This window comes from Pteronotus mesoamericanus, unplaced genomic scaffold (assembly GCF_021234165.1).
Source record: "Pteronotus mesoamericanus isolate MK-2021 breed Mesoamerican mustached bat unplaced genomic scaffold, CSHL_Meso_final contig_164, whole genome shotgun sequence".
Classification (NCBI taxonomy): domain Eukaryota; kingdom Metazoa; phylum Chordata; class Mammalia; order Chiroptera; family Mormoopidae; genus Pteronotus; species Pteronotus mesoamericanus.
The window spans coordinates 6373431-6389818 of record NW_026555065.1 but is presented as its reverse complement, the minus strand read 5'-3'; the positions used below and the strand labels follow the sequence as shown (position 1 = coordinate 6389818).

The following is a 16388-nucleotide window of genomic DNA, read 5'->3' as shown; positions in this document are numbered from 1 at the left end:
TTGTTTTTTCAAAACATCTTCACCCCCTGGCTGGTGTAGCTCAGTGGATTGAGCTTCAGCCTACAAACCAAAAAGTCACCGGTTTGATATCCAGTCGGGGCACATGCCTGGGTTGCGGGCCAGGTCCTCAGTTGGAAGCGTGAGAGAGGCAACTGATTGTTCTTTCTCTCATAGATCATGTTTCTCTCCTTCTTTCTCCCTCCCTTCCTTCCTCCCTAACAAGTAAATAAATAAAATCTTTTAAAAAATCATGATCTTCACATCTAATATTTTTCAATTTTAGAACAGGGGACTTGTTCTAAATCATCAACCTTGTTTCCCCCAAACTCTTTAGAAACACAGCTGTTCTCCAATTGCTGCTTTACAATGACAATTGCTAGCTACCCAGGGGAAACTCAATGGCAAGCCCTTTCAACAAGTAGTTCTCTTTAAAAGTGAACAACCAATGTGAGGAACTAAGACTAGAGATTGGAGTCCATCATGCTATTCATGGTTACACTCCCCAAGCAATACTCCCAGGCAAGGACACCAGAAAGAATGTCGACAGAACTGCAGGTTTTGAGTCCAGAAACTAGACACCATTTAAAGGAAAACAAAACCAAACCAGATGCCCAATATAGTAAGACATACAAGTTTTAAAACTTTTGATGTTTTTTCCCCCATCATAGTTGTGAATTATCTGGCCTTTCCCCCAAAACAGCTGCAAGGTAGTTGGGAGGAGAGACAAAAGCATCTTGGAAAAGGCAGCACATATACCAAAAGGGAAATATGTGAGTCAGAAAACAAATTTCCAAACTTTGTAAAAGATTAAGATGCTGGGAAATTTGCTAAAAGGTCATAGAGAAACACCTCCAGTGGAGGAAAGCAGGGTGAGAACCTCTAATCAGTTGATAAGCCAGCGATTTCAGAATCTCCATAGAGTTTCTGACCATATTCTTGATGACTCAGAACCCCTCCTTGGCCATGTGCTCAAAGAACAAAGACAGGCAAGCCCTGTGACATTATGCCATTGTTTGCTAAGGCTGTAGAGCTGGGCTAGACTCGTGGAAATAAAACACTATCCAAGCACTGTGGCAATTTTGCCAAAGTTTTCAGTGGCAGTGCCATTGTTTTAGTAAAGATATCTATCCAACTTACAGCATTGTCCATTATGGGACCTTGGCAAACAAAAACACTCTTCAAAATGTTATGTAAATAACAAAAAGAGCCAATGCCCTTCACCTGGCTTTGTCTCTATGGGAGTGTCTATCCAGCCAGTGACTTAATTCCAGGCTCTTTCGGGTCCTGGCCAGGAAATGAGTGCTCCCCCAAAACCCTGCCCATTGATTCGCTTCAACAGCAGCAAATGCTTTCAAAACCAACCATGTAGGAAGGGTTCCCAGACGCAGCCCTAAATTATCAGTCTTGTTTCCCTCAACCTCTTTAGAAACACAGCTGTTCCTCAACTTCTGCTTTACAATGCCAAACATAGATATATAACAAAACTTGACTGCCTCAGAAGGCTCACATTTTGGGAACTTTCTGTATCCTGCATCTATAAGGTTATAGAAGTCTTTAAATAAACACTTTGCACCAAAGCACCTCCCCCAAGGGGCTGTCCCACTGAAGGGTAAAAAACTGGAAGCTTTTTGTTTTGTCCCATGCTCAGCCTGAGCAAAGACCCTTAGCCCACCCTTAAACACTGGTGGTCTCTTCTCCTATAAGAACGGTGTATGTTTCAAGCCCCTGGCGCTTCCTGGACTTTAGAGGCCCATCTAATTTTCCTTTAATGTCAGAATCAGTAGGCCTAAGGCACGTGAAAAGAGCAACACTAGTTAAGAGTATCATCTGACCACCCAAAAAGGCAGGGTTTATGGGTCTGGTAAATAGAAATAATTAACTTCCTTTCCCCCTTGCCTTATCCCAATGGATAAGAAATTTCCATTCACGTGTTTTCTAACCTATTCTCTGGCTTTTTCAAAGTCACCCCAAAAGTTCTTCCAATTACCATCAACATGGGAACTGACGCTTTCAACAGTGTGTATCCATTTGCAATCTGGGAACAACTGCTGCTTTGTCTTTCAGCACACAGTTCCAAAGAGGCAGCTCCAAAGGCCCCAACCTAGCACCCAAGGCTGCCGAACAGTCCTTGCTCTGCATCCTTACCACACATTCCTCAAGTGCCCGCCTCATTATATGAATATAATCCAGCCTCATACAGGGCTGACACCTCTGCAAGCTCTCTCTTCTCAGATCTAATCTGGGTTCCAAAGGTTTTGGGCCTCCTCAGATGACTTCACAGTTGGAGTTTCGAAAGGACAAAAGTTGGGTACTTATGAATTCAACCCCAGACTCCCACTAGAATCCAGCACTCCTTACACCTAGTGTAGCAACACAGAGGGCAGGTTTTCACCGTGGGAACAAAGAGCTCATGCTAACTTTAGGCACTTCGGTGATGCTAAAACAGAGGGAAGTGCTAAGATATAAAAATAAACATGTCACCAAAAAAAAGTTTGCACTTTAGAACACAAATGTATAACTGATATTATACATCTCGTATATTTCCTGTTAGGAAATGCCTTTTACAGCAATTACCTGCCTACGATTCATTTGCTCTGACATCTCTGTGCAGACCTTGCGTCCAGAAGTTTGTTTAATTTTAGGGTTGGATCTCAAATTCTTAATACCTCTTAAAAATCACGCTTTGCTGTTTATTTCTGCAATATTGTTTCTCTTCTGGGCCCACTTACAGAGACAGGGCACTCATTCAGGAGAAAGAAAGAGCCAATTTTCTTCATATTCCACACATGCCTCTTCAGGCAGAAATGACTATGAAGTGATGTCCCACCCTCTCCTCCTTTGGGTCCCTAATGACTGTGGTAGGTCTTCTCTAATGACCATTACCATGGATATGAACGTTCATATATAGATTTAACCTATTTAAAAGAGGTTTTAAGAGTGCCCCCACTCCAGTGGGTCTTGATTTCATTTTAGAGGTTGCTGCTTCAGGAGCAAGAGGCCCCCACTCCCACGATGCCTGACTCAGTGAACACACACCCAGATTCAGTCTAATATTTCAGGGCTCCAACTTAGGATCACCACGATCATCTTTCCTGTTAAACTTTAGAGCCTTATACAGCTCACACACCCAGCATAACCTATTAGCCAGAATGCCTGCCCTACTTAGAAAGCAAGGCGAACTTTTCCCCTAGAGAAGGAACTTCACTGAGGGCAATATATATATATATATATTTTTTTTTAAATTTAATCCCTTGAACCTAACAGCACCCTTAACTGTTAAGTGATTTCTCCAGTGACATCAAAGTAACTTAGAAGTCGTTTTGGGAATGAGTTTTCCTCCTATCTAGTGAGAAGGGGGGGGGGGGATACATTGTTGTATCCTAAGAGACAAGACAATGAGAGGGCTTTGGTAAGGAAAAGTTTTGTGCTGGATGGTAGAAACCTTTGGGCTTGTCTAGTGGTAAAGGCCTCAGTAAATTGATAACTTGACTCCCAAGGAGATGGTTTGAAGGGCAGAAAGCCTGTGTGCTCCTTTCTTGTAGTTAAGAAATCTGACTAAAAATCCTCAGCCTTGGGCAGAAGTGATCTTTCAATTTAACAGATCAAGCTCGGCTTCCATGGGTGTATCTACAAATTTCACCCAGTTTAATATATACTGTATAACCTTGCCGTTTCCATGACGAGGTTTGGAATTTTCTAGAGGCCCTCTCAAAGGCCGCCACATAGACCAGTTACGTTATTTAAGGTTTGCGTAGCTCAGACCCTAATCATCCTAGAGACACTTTTCTTCCTAAATCCGCTGTCACTACAATATATGGCGGCTCTGCTACAATTCGGGTTTTGGGACCTCCAGCCCTACAGAGCCTCCCCGTGGTCCGGCTGCAGTGTGAGGGCACCTGTTCAACCCTGAGCCCTACCACCCCTGGGGGAAGAAACGAGCCTAACTGAAGGAAGCCAGGGCGGGGAGTGGCCAACGCTTTCCAACGGCAGACAGGGGACGTTCCGTGCCTGGTTTCCCAGGCGAATAGGCAGGGGCACCTTTGGGGATGACAGGCGCTGAGCCAATGGCTTGCAGCCCCGCCCCCACGTAAGTGCCCTGGGAGTTCTGTGCACCCCGCGATTCCGATTCCTCGCGCGAGGCTCTGTCCTTTGCTGTGCGGTGCGGACGTTGGCGTGCACAATGGAAGCTCAACTGCCGGCAAACAAGGGACTCTGTCCCGCGGCTGTGTCTTCCAACGGCGGCTTCCTCCCCATCTCCCCGCACAGCCACACGGCCCTGCGAGCCCCTAGGGTGGCCGATTAGCTCCAAATTGGACATAGAAAGGCAGCCTTGTAATCCTTCTCTCACCCTCACAGCCCTTCCAGCTTCGTTTTCTTAATCTGAATCGGACACCCTCAGACTTTTCCGGATCCTGGGGGCAGGGCAGGTGCCTATTTCTCACCTCTGTGTTCCCCCAGGAGATGAAGTAATCTCTCCATTCCCTTCCTCACTCAGTTCCCCGAGGCCCTTCTATGATGCCTGTTCCTGCCCCTCATCTCAACCTCATCTGGGGGTAGGGGGGCTGTGGCAGAGCAAAGGGGGCCATCCTGCCCCCCCACCGTGGCCCCATGTTCGAAGCATCCTGAGGCACTGGTTCTGGGTTCAGTCCTATGTGTCTGGCCCCGCTTGGTCTTTCTAGCATTTTCTGTGCCGTTCTTGCATCTCCCTCTCTCAGGTCTCAATCACTTACCACATATCCTTTACATTGCTTGCTATTCCTTCACGCCCAAAGGGCTTCTGCTTTTGGGAAGCAGTGCTCACCACTATCTCTATTGTCTTTTGTGCTTGGTTTATTAAACTCAAAACATTTAAAAGCAGCATCTTCAGCTTTATAAGTGGGGTTTAGGATATCAATAACTGGGAACTGTCTGTTCTAGTCTGTCCATGGACTTACCGGGGTCCCTGGAGTCCAGCTCTCAGGTCTAAGTCCACTTTGCTTGCCTGCCTCCCCCCAGTTATTGTGCAATGTGAATGGGCTGAAGTTTCTTACTTAAAGAAACTATGTGATGGGTGTGTTTTTAAAAAAGCCTATTATATGGTATTGAAGAAGAAATACACTTAAAATGCTTTCAAAAAGCTTAAAAATAAAGAACTGCAAATACATATACAAGAAAGCAGAAATAGCAGCATTACTATGAGCTAGGTTAAATACATTGTCAAAAAGTCAAAAATGTATATACAACTAGCAGTATAGCAGCTAAGTGTAACAAGCAAAACTATTAGACATGCAAGGAGAACTTGATTTAAAAGTATAATTATGGTGGGAGATTTAAAAATACCTACTCATCATGAATCTTTTTGTTTCATAATTAGATAAGACAGTCTTTGTATTCATGTGGGAGAGTAAATGACCAAAATAGCTAAGAAAACTATGTAAAAGAAGACTATAATGAGAACTTTACTTCATGAGATATGGCATAAAGCTCCTGAAGAAAGCTTCTGAAAACAAAGGCTTTGGAGCACAGGAAGGTCCTTGGGACAGCTCCGCCAAGGCACTGCTGTGCCAGAATGGAAGGGGCGACTCTGAGCCTCACCTGTGGACAGGTGTTGCAGGATCAGCTGCAAGGAGCTGCCTCTGCCGGCAGGGTAACCAGGGGGCCCCGCTGAAAGGCTCTGCTTGTTGGGGAAGCCAGCAATCGAAACTTTGAAGTATACCGTGGCTCAAATTTCCCTCTTTAGGATGGGAGAACATGCAAAGAAACAAATGTGAACTGACTGGATGATGTTTACATATTAATTTAATATATAGAAACTACAGGCAGGGTATTGGGGTATCACTTCTGCCAGGAAATGATGTTGTTTCTCTTGGGCTACAGCTGCTAGAGCAGACATTTTCCTCTCAGAGGATATATAAACTTCACAGCTCAGACTTAAAGGAGTTTAGAACTGATTTGGGTCCTCTCAGAAGCCAGCTCAAGGTCCTGAGTCACAATTTCTCAGATGCAGCCAGAAAAGCCAGAGTACTGTCTGTGGTCCAGGATGCATAGCCCATCCCTGTCCTATACTACTATACATATACACATACAAATGAAGCCCGTGTGTATATGAGAACCATCTGTAGATATATCTAGCTAATGTGTATATATGCATATACACACACATACATATGCACATACATATGAATGAAACATTTCAACAAGTATGTTTTCAGGGCACTGGGAGAAGAAGTTGAGGAATGAGATATGGTGCCTCCCTTGGAGGAATGCACGCTGTTTTTACAGAGGGTAAGGTTTGCTGATGTGATTGGTTTCATCTAAGATTCCTGCGTATAAGCGGAGCTACCAAGACGGTGACCAGAAAGACTCCACAAAACCTCTCCCCAACCTCATTTTCTTTGGGGATTAGTGAAAATAGAGGTTGACTTGAAAAGCCCTAGAAGAAACATCTCCAAGGGATCAAGTTTCTCAAGATTTGAAGGAGGAAGCAGACAGTATTTGTGCTTGTGGCATCCCCAAATCGAGCAGATATGAGCCAACATTTCAGAGGAGGTCGTGCAGAGAATAGTTGGTAGGAAGGATGCCAGAAGCAGCCTTTTTACTGTTGTGTTGAAAGGAAGTAAGTCTGAAAGTCAATCTTTGCCGTCGGAGAGCTAAGTCTAATGGGGAGACATATAAACAGGCAAATGCAATACCCGTGCTCATTGCTTTATCAGGAGAGATTCAAAGAGCAATGAAAGACGATGTGATCAAAGAGAGAGAGGTGAGGGGAGAGGATATCAGAGAGCCCCTCCCCCCACTGCCCAGGAAGCCAGGGACAGGAGCAGATTCAGCCTGTGTGGTCAGCTCAGACCCTGCTGACCATGCCCTTGTGGGTGCGCTGTCTTGTCACTCCAGACATTGCTTCAATTCTCAGCTCCAAGGGAAGGGGAGAAAGATGTTGCAAGGCTTCAAGGTTGGGGATGGGGAAGCAGAGTAAAGGCCAAGCAAGAAGGGGTTGACTGAATAAGCCAGGGATGGAAAAGTGAGAGAAAATTTTGTCCCAGGAGGACTGAGAGGACCCAGAGTGGTCTCCAGCAGTTAAACTAATGCAACTGGGGGCAAAATCGAAGGGAAGAAAAAACAGTTAGGAATCAAGTCTTTTCAGAGAAATTCCCAGTCACCGTGGAGAGATGTAGGCATTAGAGCTCAGGGTCTATCGCTAGACTGCCAGAGTTCAAATTCTGCTGCCAGATCAGCAGTGAGACATTGGGCAAGTTACTCAAAATCTGTTTCTCAGTTTCAATTGTGAAATGAGAATGAAATAATAGTACCTACCTATGTTGGGCAGGTAAAATGAATTCAATATATATAGAATACTCAGTGCAGTTAGCTGTCATATATCTATCAATGACAGCTGTGATTATTATTCTCTATCCCTTCATGGTCTTCCCCAGTGATGTGCTGGTACCCTTTGTAATGTCATATACTTTCAAAGACCCCATAAGGGCTTTTCTGGTAAATGAGAGGGACAAAGTGTGGAGATAAACAAGAAGGGGGGTTTTTCTATGGGTTTAGGGGGTACTTTTCCTGGATAGTCAGAATGAAGAGGTGACTGACCATCCCCTTTGGAAGCCTGTGTGCCAGTGGGCCTTGGTCTTCCAGCGCTCAGAGTGTCCCCCGGGTGTAGGTATCGCCTCTAATAGCTACTTAGACCTTCTTTTCAGGGTTAGCCTGAGGGTTAGCTATGCAATAAAGAAGTCAATTGGGGGTCTTTTTACACCCCTTCAAGCCCCTTCTTTCAAGTGCCCAGAATCAGTATCCTTTTTCTCTCTTCCAAATGTCAAAAACCTGTTCTCACATATCTTTACTGAAGGGAGCTGATTGCTCACAGGTGTGAAAAAGTCTGATGGGAACTAGCAGTATTCTGGGGATTTCCATTTTATTGTAGGGGTCAGTCCCTTGAACAGGGAGGGCCATGAAGCTGGGAATCTCAGCTGTACAGAAGAAGGTCCTGGCTGAAGGAGGCTCTTGAAGATCTGTGGGGCTTAATCCTTCTCCAGGTGTGTTTTATTAGAGACTACAGGTGTGGCTTGTGGAATCTCTGCCTAGGAATAAATTTTAAAATATGGAAAGTGGCTACTAGGCCAATGAAAAGTAGCTGGGTAGGGCTGGTGTTTGAGCTCAGTGGCCTTTTCAGATTCTTGCTCTTTGAAGAGACTTCAGAGGACAGCCAAAGAAGTGCTAGAGGGCTCGAGATTTATAGTTGGTGGAGAAATATTTGCTTTTCCAGTCCCCTCCACAGGAGATGTAAAATTTGTAAAAAGAGCTTAGAACAAAAGTGCTTCCAGAGACAACTCCCCAGCTATGCAACTAGAAGAGCAACCTGAGCTCTTCAGCTTAAAAGGGAACCAAGGCTTTAGAAAGTCGGGTTCTTGTGGGAGCTGAATACACTTAGCAGGAGAGGCTGAGAAGCAGCTCTGTCTGTGAGGTCTTTGAGGTCACTGCTGTCTCATACATTTGACCCACCTCAGCGTCTTACACATGAGAAATGCTCTCTAAATGTTTGCTGAATGAATGAATGAAAGGAGGTGGCTGAGGGAAGCATATGCTGACAGAACCCTCTAGAAGCCTCCCTGACCACTTCTAATCAGCTACTCTATGAGCCCTTGAAGGCAGTGTTATGAGCTGCTGCCTGCAACTTGTAAATTGCCCATGGAATAAATCTGTGGCCTCTGTCAAGGAGCCCTGTAACCCTTGAGTGGAAACATTAGAAACTTTGACAAGTCTTGTAATTCCTGCAAGGAATTTCTTGAAATCTTAATGTAACCTCCTAAAACCTCTAAAAGGATGTCTGGAAGCCCCTGCCTGGAACCCTTGGAAACCCCTACCAAGAAGCCATGGAGGCTTGTCTGAAATCTCTGGAAATGCTGCCAGGAGTGATAGCCTGTTAGGGTTGAAATGGCAGCCTGTATATTATTGTATTGTCTTTGCCTTTGTAGCAACAATTCCTATTGGAGTAGGGGATGAGAAGAAAGGTTATTATTGTTCTGTTTTAATACCAGTGGTTACATCTCAGTAACCTAGACCCAGAGGGGCCAGCAGAAATGGATAGGGTATAGAGTTTCCAAATGTTTGATCAAGATAGTGGATCTTTGGGAAAGTTGACCTCTATCTTATCAATGGTCAGGCATTGGGCTTGAAACTACTTCTTGATGTTTATGGTTGAAGAATGAAGACCTTTGGCCTGCGTATGTTAGTAGGCTGGGTCAAGATGTGTAGATGTTCACTTCATTGTTGAAAGCAGGAGAGCTTGCAGGCAGCCAGGCTGGAGCTCAGATTTTGACAGGAGTGGATACTATGTAGATATTCATTTCTGACCCCTGGAACCCAGCACAGAAAAACAAGGCAGTCTTTCTTTGTTCACAAAGATATGATTCAAATAATTCTCTACTCATGTGCTCAGATGGTTTCTTCCTCTAGGCTTCCCTAAAAAAATAAATAAATAATTCTTTGAAATGCATTTAGCTGTGAGGGAGGAAGACACACAAACATTCAAGTACTGAGAACTGTCTCTGAGATACAGTTGCAGGAATGGTTTCAGAACAAAAAAAAAAAATGTAGATAGACACCATAGCAGAGTGAAATGGAAAAACACATTTAAAAGAAGGAGATTAAAGTAAAAGGAGTCAGTAAAGATGAAGAAATCAAGGCTCACAGTATCAGAAAACAACATGAGAGAAGGGAGATAGCCTCGAGGGCAAACCGTATACCCTGGCATCTCTGTCATAGTTGGTGGGCTTCTTTAAAAGACATTTCTTTCTATATTTCTGAGAGAAGAAGAGAGGAGAAAAGTTGAGTGGTTTGAGGTGTGTGTGAATGGAGCAGAGATGGAAACAGGACAAGCAGGGGTGCATACTGAGATGGAAGGTTAGAAAATTTTCTTTTCCCTTCATTCCCCTACTCTCCCCCACAAAGTGTTTCTAGGTATAAGATCTAATAGAATGAAAGAAAAGAACTGAGTGGTATATTGGGGGTCCCCAAGACAACCCCAGGTTTGATGAGTTGTTAGGAGAACTTCCAGGACTCAGCATATACTCCTACTCACAGCTGTACTTTGTTACAGCATGAGAATACAAAGGAAAACCAACCAAAGGAAAAGATGCATGGAGCCCAAAGTCCCAGTGAAGCCACGCAGGACATGCTTAATTTCCTCTACAATGAGTTATGACACTGCATATGAAAGGCTGTCTGTCAGAGAAGCTTGTTAGAGACCCGGTGCCCAGAGTTTTTATTGGCAACTGATCATACAAACCCCCTTTGGCTGCTGTGTGCCAAAATCTCAGACTCACAGGATAGCAGATGTCCAGAACAAATCATATATATATATATGTACGGTTTAGGCACTTATTAGTTAGGGTGTTAGGAACCCTAAATCCAAGTTGCCGAAACCCAGGATGCCCACCAAGGGCCAACCTTGCGTGCAGACCTTCCTAGGATAGCAGTCCCGGGCCTGCTGTGCTGCTCTGTGTTAACACTTTCCGGCACAAGTTGCTTTGGGTGAGTGCTAGCTGAGGTACTCCCCACATGCCTTTCTTTCTAGTCGAGCCTAAAAGTTGAAATCTAGCCCTCACCTTGGGCACCATTTTGAATGACGCCAAATGGGATAGGTGCTCCTAAGTGGCTCTGCTGTGGGGAAAATTAGGCTTGGTGATTGTCATGAATGTCCCTAATCAGGCTTAAAATGGAAAAAGTTCTGCTGTCACCTCTGAAACCTGACACCCCCTCCCCATATCCATGACCTGACTGAAATTGGTCTCGGACTTGGCTGCCTGATGGAGGGCTCCCTCTTGTCCTTAGCAGCGCCTGCCACGCACAGCTGGGACCTGCCTCCTCTTGGTGTTACCAGCATGTGGACTGGATGAATAAGGAACTTTATTCCTTCGGTGCCCTCCTGCTGGCTCCTTTTGCACCCTCTTACCACTTCTTAGGAATCCATGGCTACCCCTGTCCTCTACATCTCCATTCTAAATTATCAAGCGTTGTCTATCACAATGAGGTAGACAAGCCTTGCAGGCTGCATGAACGGTTATTTTTCTGACACTGAATTTAAATTCACACACATACTACTATAGGGAGGGAGTCCCAAATAATGAGCTCTGGAAATGGCTCACCTCCTGAACACAGGGATTCAGCCACTCCTGATACCTACCTGGAGACCACGCGTGGCAGTGGGATCACTTTCGGTTTCTCCATCCCTCCCTGCAGGGATGAATGTCAATTCTCCTGGTTGATGGGGACTAGCCAAAAATGGCATTTATCACTGGAGTTATCTGTGGGATCAGATCCAGTTGTTAGCGGAAAAATGGCTCAGCTACCTTGTCGTTGGAGATAAGGAATGGTTGCAAATTAGAAGCTAAAGGCAATTCCAAATAGGAAAACTTGATTGAAATCTGAGATTTCTAATATCTTTTACAGTTACTGTATTAGGTTTAGGGTTTCGTATCTTCCCAACATGACAATCTTATGAAATTTTTTGATGAGACCAAGATCAGATTTTAAGAAAAAGAATAAGAAAAAGGGACAGGGATTTCTTATAGTAGTCAAATCTGAGGGGCTATATGGTAGGATCTAGTATTTGAGCCAGAAATCAACGCCCTGATGAGTTTATGCTGAAAGGCTCCGAACTGGTGGTGCCACGTCAGGTAGGAATTTAGACTCACGAGAATACTTTATCCTCCCTCCCCTGCTGATGAAAACTGGGAAAGCCGTATTATAATTTAACTGGAACCTGGAAACTGAATTCTTACTCATTCTGAAGAGAGATTTTTCTAGTGTCTCTTCTGAAACCTGTGGTTCATGCCCTGTCCTGGACGAGTCTGAGCATTTACCTGAAGGGAAACTCACATCTTGATTGTAGAAGGCAACTGCTGTCTTTTGGATCCTATTCTCAGAATTCATTCTGGGCCCATTTGTGCAATGGAGAAGTGAGTTCCCAGATTTCCAAACCTACTGTTGCACACTATCCTCCCTTGTCTTAGAATCTCTTCCCATACACCCTTAACATGCCTGTTCTCTCCCTAGTATGGAATGTCACCAGGGCAGAAAGCCCCAGGTACCTAACAATGGGCAAAACTGGGAAAACAAGGACCTCCGGCCCAGGGTGGCCTTTCCTCCCCTCGCGCGCCGCTTGTCTGTGGTAGACTCCCTTAGAGGAGGAGTAAGGGGGCTGGAGAAGAGCCTCATGACTCCCATACAAGCAAGCCCTTGCATGACCACTCCCTTCAGCATTAAGCCCTCAAGACAATCAGGTTCTGACCTGCATCAAATAATCTTAGGAACAAAGCCTTGGGTCTGTTGACCATGGAGGCAGAGTCTTAGTCAAACTGGAGATAATATCTAGGCCTCAGTGAGTTTCAGCTCTAAGCACAGAAGAGCAGCAAGGCCAGCGGGGTGACACCACGGCTGACATCAGGACCAGCTGTGATAACTCATGAACCGTTACCCTGGTGCCAATCAGTAGAGACCGTGATCCTGAAAGGACACACCTGGAAAACTGATGCACCATTAACAGTTCATTGAGATCCTCCCCGGGACCTGCCCTAAGATCCTTGCCTTTAGAGAGGCGATAGAAACCCTCAGGATGGAGGATCCAGCACAGTGCACTCCCTCACAAGCGTGTTCTCTCTCTGTCTCTCTCTTTCTCTCTCTCTCTCATTGGTACCTTTCCCATCCCCTTCTTTCCCCAGCACATTCTCTCTCTGGAGCACAGCTGAGCCTTTCCCTCTCTCTTTCCCCTGGGCAAGTATATCCTTGCTTTCTTTTTCTTAAGTTTCAAGGGACCTTTTTTTGCCTCTGTAACTTGTTTCCTGGGTCCATGCATCCCAGCTGGCTCACTTCTTTCATGGCTCACTCCTTCTTCCTTTGTGGCTAAACTTTGCTTGTATTTGAGTCTTGGCCCTAAATTCTTTCTTAGACAGAATGCAAATTCTGAGGTTGTTGAACTAAGTTCCAATAGCCAGTAACATTCTGGTGCCTTTTCGCTACTAATAGTAATATACTCTAATGTTAGCAGGGGGTAATTTAGCTCTTTTAAAAAGCGAGGCTTTCCTGACGCTTGTAAATTTCCCCAAATACTGTCATGTAGATATGTTCTATTTGGTCAAGGAGACTCTCAGTTGTTCATATCAAGACCTGAAAGATGATAGCTCTTCTCCTCATTCTTCTAGGGCAGAATCTTACAAGTTTCCATGGGATCAACATTGTTGATCCACAATGATTGGACATGGAAAAAATGAACATTGTGACCTCATCCTGACTTAGGTTAGTGGACTCTGTCCCTGAAATTGGTCAACTAGTGTCCTTTTCCTTGTGCCCTTCTGTCCTCCATTGCTAATTTTGCTCTGATCTATCTGTGACAGTGAAATATAAGGCAATTACTTGAGACAAAAATAGCAAAACATACAAGTAATAAAAAAGAAACAGAACAGTGACTGAGTAACAAATGTGGATAAAGATTGATGCAGAAATAATATACGTACACAAAGAAGGAAATGAGATAGGAGAAATCGATATGAGAGTAAAACAGCCAAGAGTAATAAAAGGATATAGGGATTTGTCCCAGGAATGCAAAGGTTTGTCAACATATGAAAAATACTGTAATACAATACATTAATAGAATGAAAAGAAGACATGAATCATCTCAGTTGATGCAGAAAAAGCATTTGATCAAATTCAACACCCTTTGTGATAAAAAAAAAAGAAAGAAAAACTTAGAATCTAGAGGTAGTAGAAGGGAATTTCCTCAAGATAATAAAAGACATTTATGAAAAAACCCAAGCTAACATCATACTCAACAGTAAAAATGGAAATATTTTTCATAAAGATCAGGAACAAGACAGGGATGCTCACTTTTACCACTGCTATTCAGCATGGTACTGGAAATTCTAGCCAGAGCAATTATGCAAGAAAAAAAATAATAAAAGGCATTCAATTTTTTTAAAAAAGTAAAACTCTCTCTACTCACAGATAATATTATCCTATATACAGAAAATCTTAATCTAAAGAACAAAACAAAGCTATTAGAGCTAATAAATGAATTCAGTAAAGTTGCAGGATAAAAGATCAAAAATCTTTGTATTTCTATACACTATCAATGAACAATCCAAACAGAAAATTAAGAGTACTGGCTCTCTGCTCCTCCTGTTTGACAGCCGCCCGCATCTTCTGTGCAGTGCCAGGCTCAACCCTGAGACACGATGGTGAAGATCAGCGTGAACGGCTTTGGTCATATTGGGCACCTGGTCACCAGGGCTGCTTTTTACTCTGGCAAAGTGGATGTTGTCACCATCAATGACCCCTTCATTGACCTCAGCTACATGGTCTACATGCTCCAGTGTGATTCTACTGATGGCAAGTTCAAAGATACAGTCAAGGCTGAGAATGGGAAGCTTTTCATCAATGAAAGTCCATCTCCATCTTCCACGAGCAAGATCCCCCAACATCAAATGGGGTGATGCTCGTACTAAATATGTTGTGGACTCCACTGGTGTCTTCACCATCTTGGGGGAGGCTGGGGCTCACTTGAAGTGGGGAGCCAAGAGGGTCATCATCTCTACCCCTTCTGCGGATGCCCCCATGTTTGTGATGAGTGTGAACCTTGGCAAGTATGACAACTCCACGAAGATTGTCAGCAATCCCTCCTGTACCATGAACTGCTTTGCCCAATGCCCTCCCCTCCCCCAGCCAAGGCCATCCATGACAACTTTGGCATGGTGGAGGGACTCATGACCACATCCATGCCATCACGCCACCCTATGGAAAGTTGTGGCATGATGGCAGAACATCATCCCTGCTTCTACTGGTGCTGCCAGGGCTGTGGGCAAGGTCATCCCTGAGCTGAATGGGAAGCTCATTTGGCATGGCCTTCCCTATCCCCACCCTCAATGTGTCGGTTGTGGATTTGACCTGCCACCTGGAGAAAGCTGCCAAATACAATGACATTAAGAAGTTAGTGAAGCTGCCTTGGCTGGTTTGGCTCAGTGGATTGAGTGCTGGTCTACATACCAAAGTGTTGCCTGTTTGATTCCCAGTCAGGGCACGTGCCTGAGTTGTGGGCCAGGTCCCCAGTAGGGGGCACATGAGAGGCAACCACACATTGATGTTTCTCTCCCTCCCTTTCTCCTTCCCTTTCCCTCTCTTTAAAAATAAATAAAAGCTTTTTTAAAAAATTTAGTGAAGCAGGCATCAGAAGGCCCCTTCAAGGGTATCCTGAGCTATACTGAGGACTAGGTTGTCTCCTGCAACTTTAACAGTGACACTCACTCCTCCCCCTTTGATGCTGGGGCTGGCATTGCCCTCAATGACCACTTTGTCAAGCTTATTTCCTGGTATCACAATTTGGCTGCAGCAACAGGGTGGTGGACCTTATGGTCCACATGGCCCCTAAGGAGTAAGAGCTTCCTGGACCACCAGCCCTGGCGACAAGAAGAGAGGTCCTCAGCTGCTGGGGAGTCCTTATCCCAGATTGATCCCTTAACACACTGAGCATCTTCTGACCTCCAGTTTCCGTCCTATACTCACTCCCGGAAGAAGGGAGGGGCTTAGGGAGCCCTATCTTGTCATGTACCATCAATAAAGTTCACTGTACCTAGCCAAAAAACAAAAAAATTAAGGAAACAATTCCAGCCCTGGCTGGCTAGGTCAGTTGATTAGAGCGTCATCCCAATACACTGAGGTTGTGGATTTGATCCCTCGTCAGGGCATATACAAGAAACAAGTGCATAAATAAGTGGAACAACAAAACAATGTTTCTCTCTCTGTCTCTCTCTGTCTCTCTCTCTCTCTCTCTCTCACAAATCAAAAAAGCTTCTCTAGGGAATTTTAAATGATATCTTCCCATTTTCCCCCACCAAAAAAAGAAAGAAAGAAAGCAATTCCATTTACAATAGTATCAAGGAGATCAAAATGCTTGAGAATAAATTAATCAAAGTGGTATAAGACTTGTACAAGGAATGCTATAAAACACTGTTGAAAGAAGGGGGTATCAATAAATAGAAAGACATCTCATATTCATGCACTAGAAGATTTAATATTGTTAAAATGGTAACAATATCCAAGCAATCCACAGATTCAATGCAATTCATATTTTAAAACTAATGATTTATTTTTGCAGGAATGGAAAAATTGATTCTTAAAATGTCAAATTGAAAGGGGCTCCAAATAGCCAAACCACCTTGAAGTAGAAGAGCAAAGTTGAAGAACTAGTACTTACTTTCTGACTTCAAAACTCACTACAAAGCTACAGTAATCAAAACAATGTACTATTGAAATAATACTGACAAATAGGCCAATGGAATAGAATTGAGATTCCAGAAATATAACCGTATATCTAAGGTCAATTAATTTTTGACAAGGATGCCTAGACCATCCAA

The 16388-nt window shown here is 44.1% G+C and overlaps 1 pseudogene; it reads left to right on the top strand.

The window, feature by feature from the left end:
* Positions 1–14213: 14213 nt before the first annotated feature.
* LOC129063451 (glyceraldehyde-3-phosphate dehydrogenase-like) lies at positions 14214–15410 on the top strand (annotated as a pseudogene).
* The last annotated feature ends 978 nt before the right edge of the window (positions 15411–16388 follow it).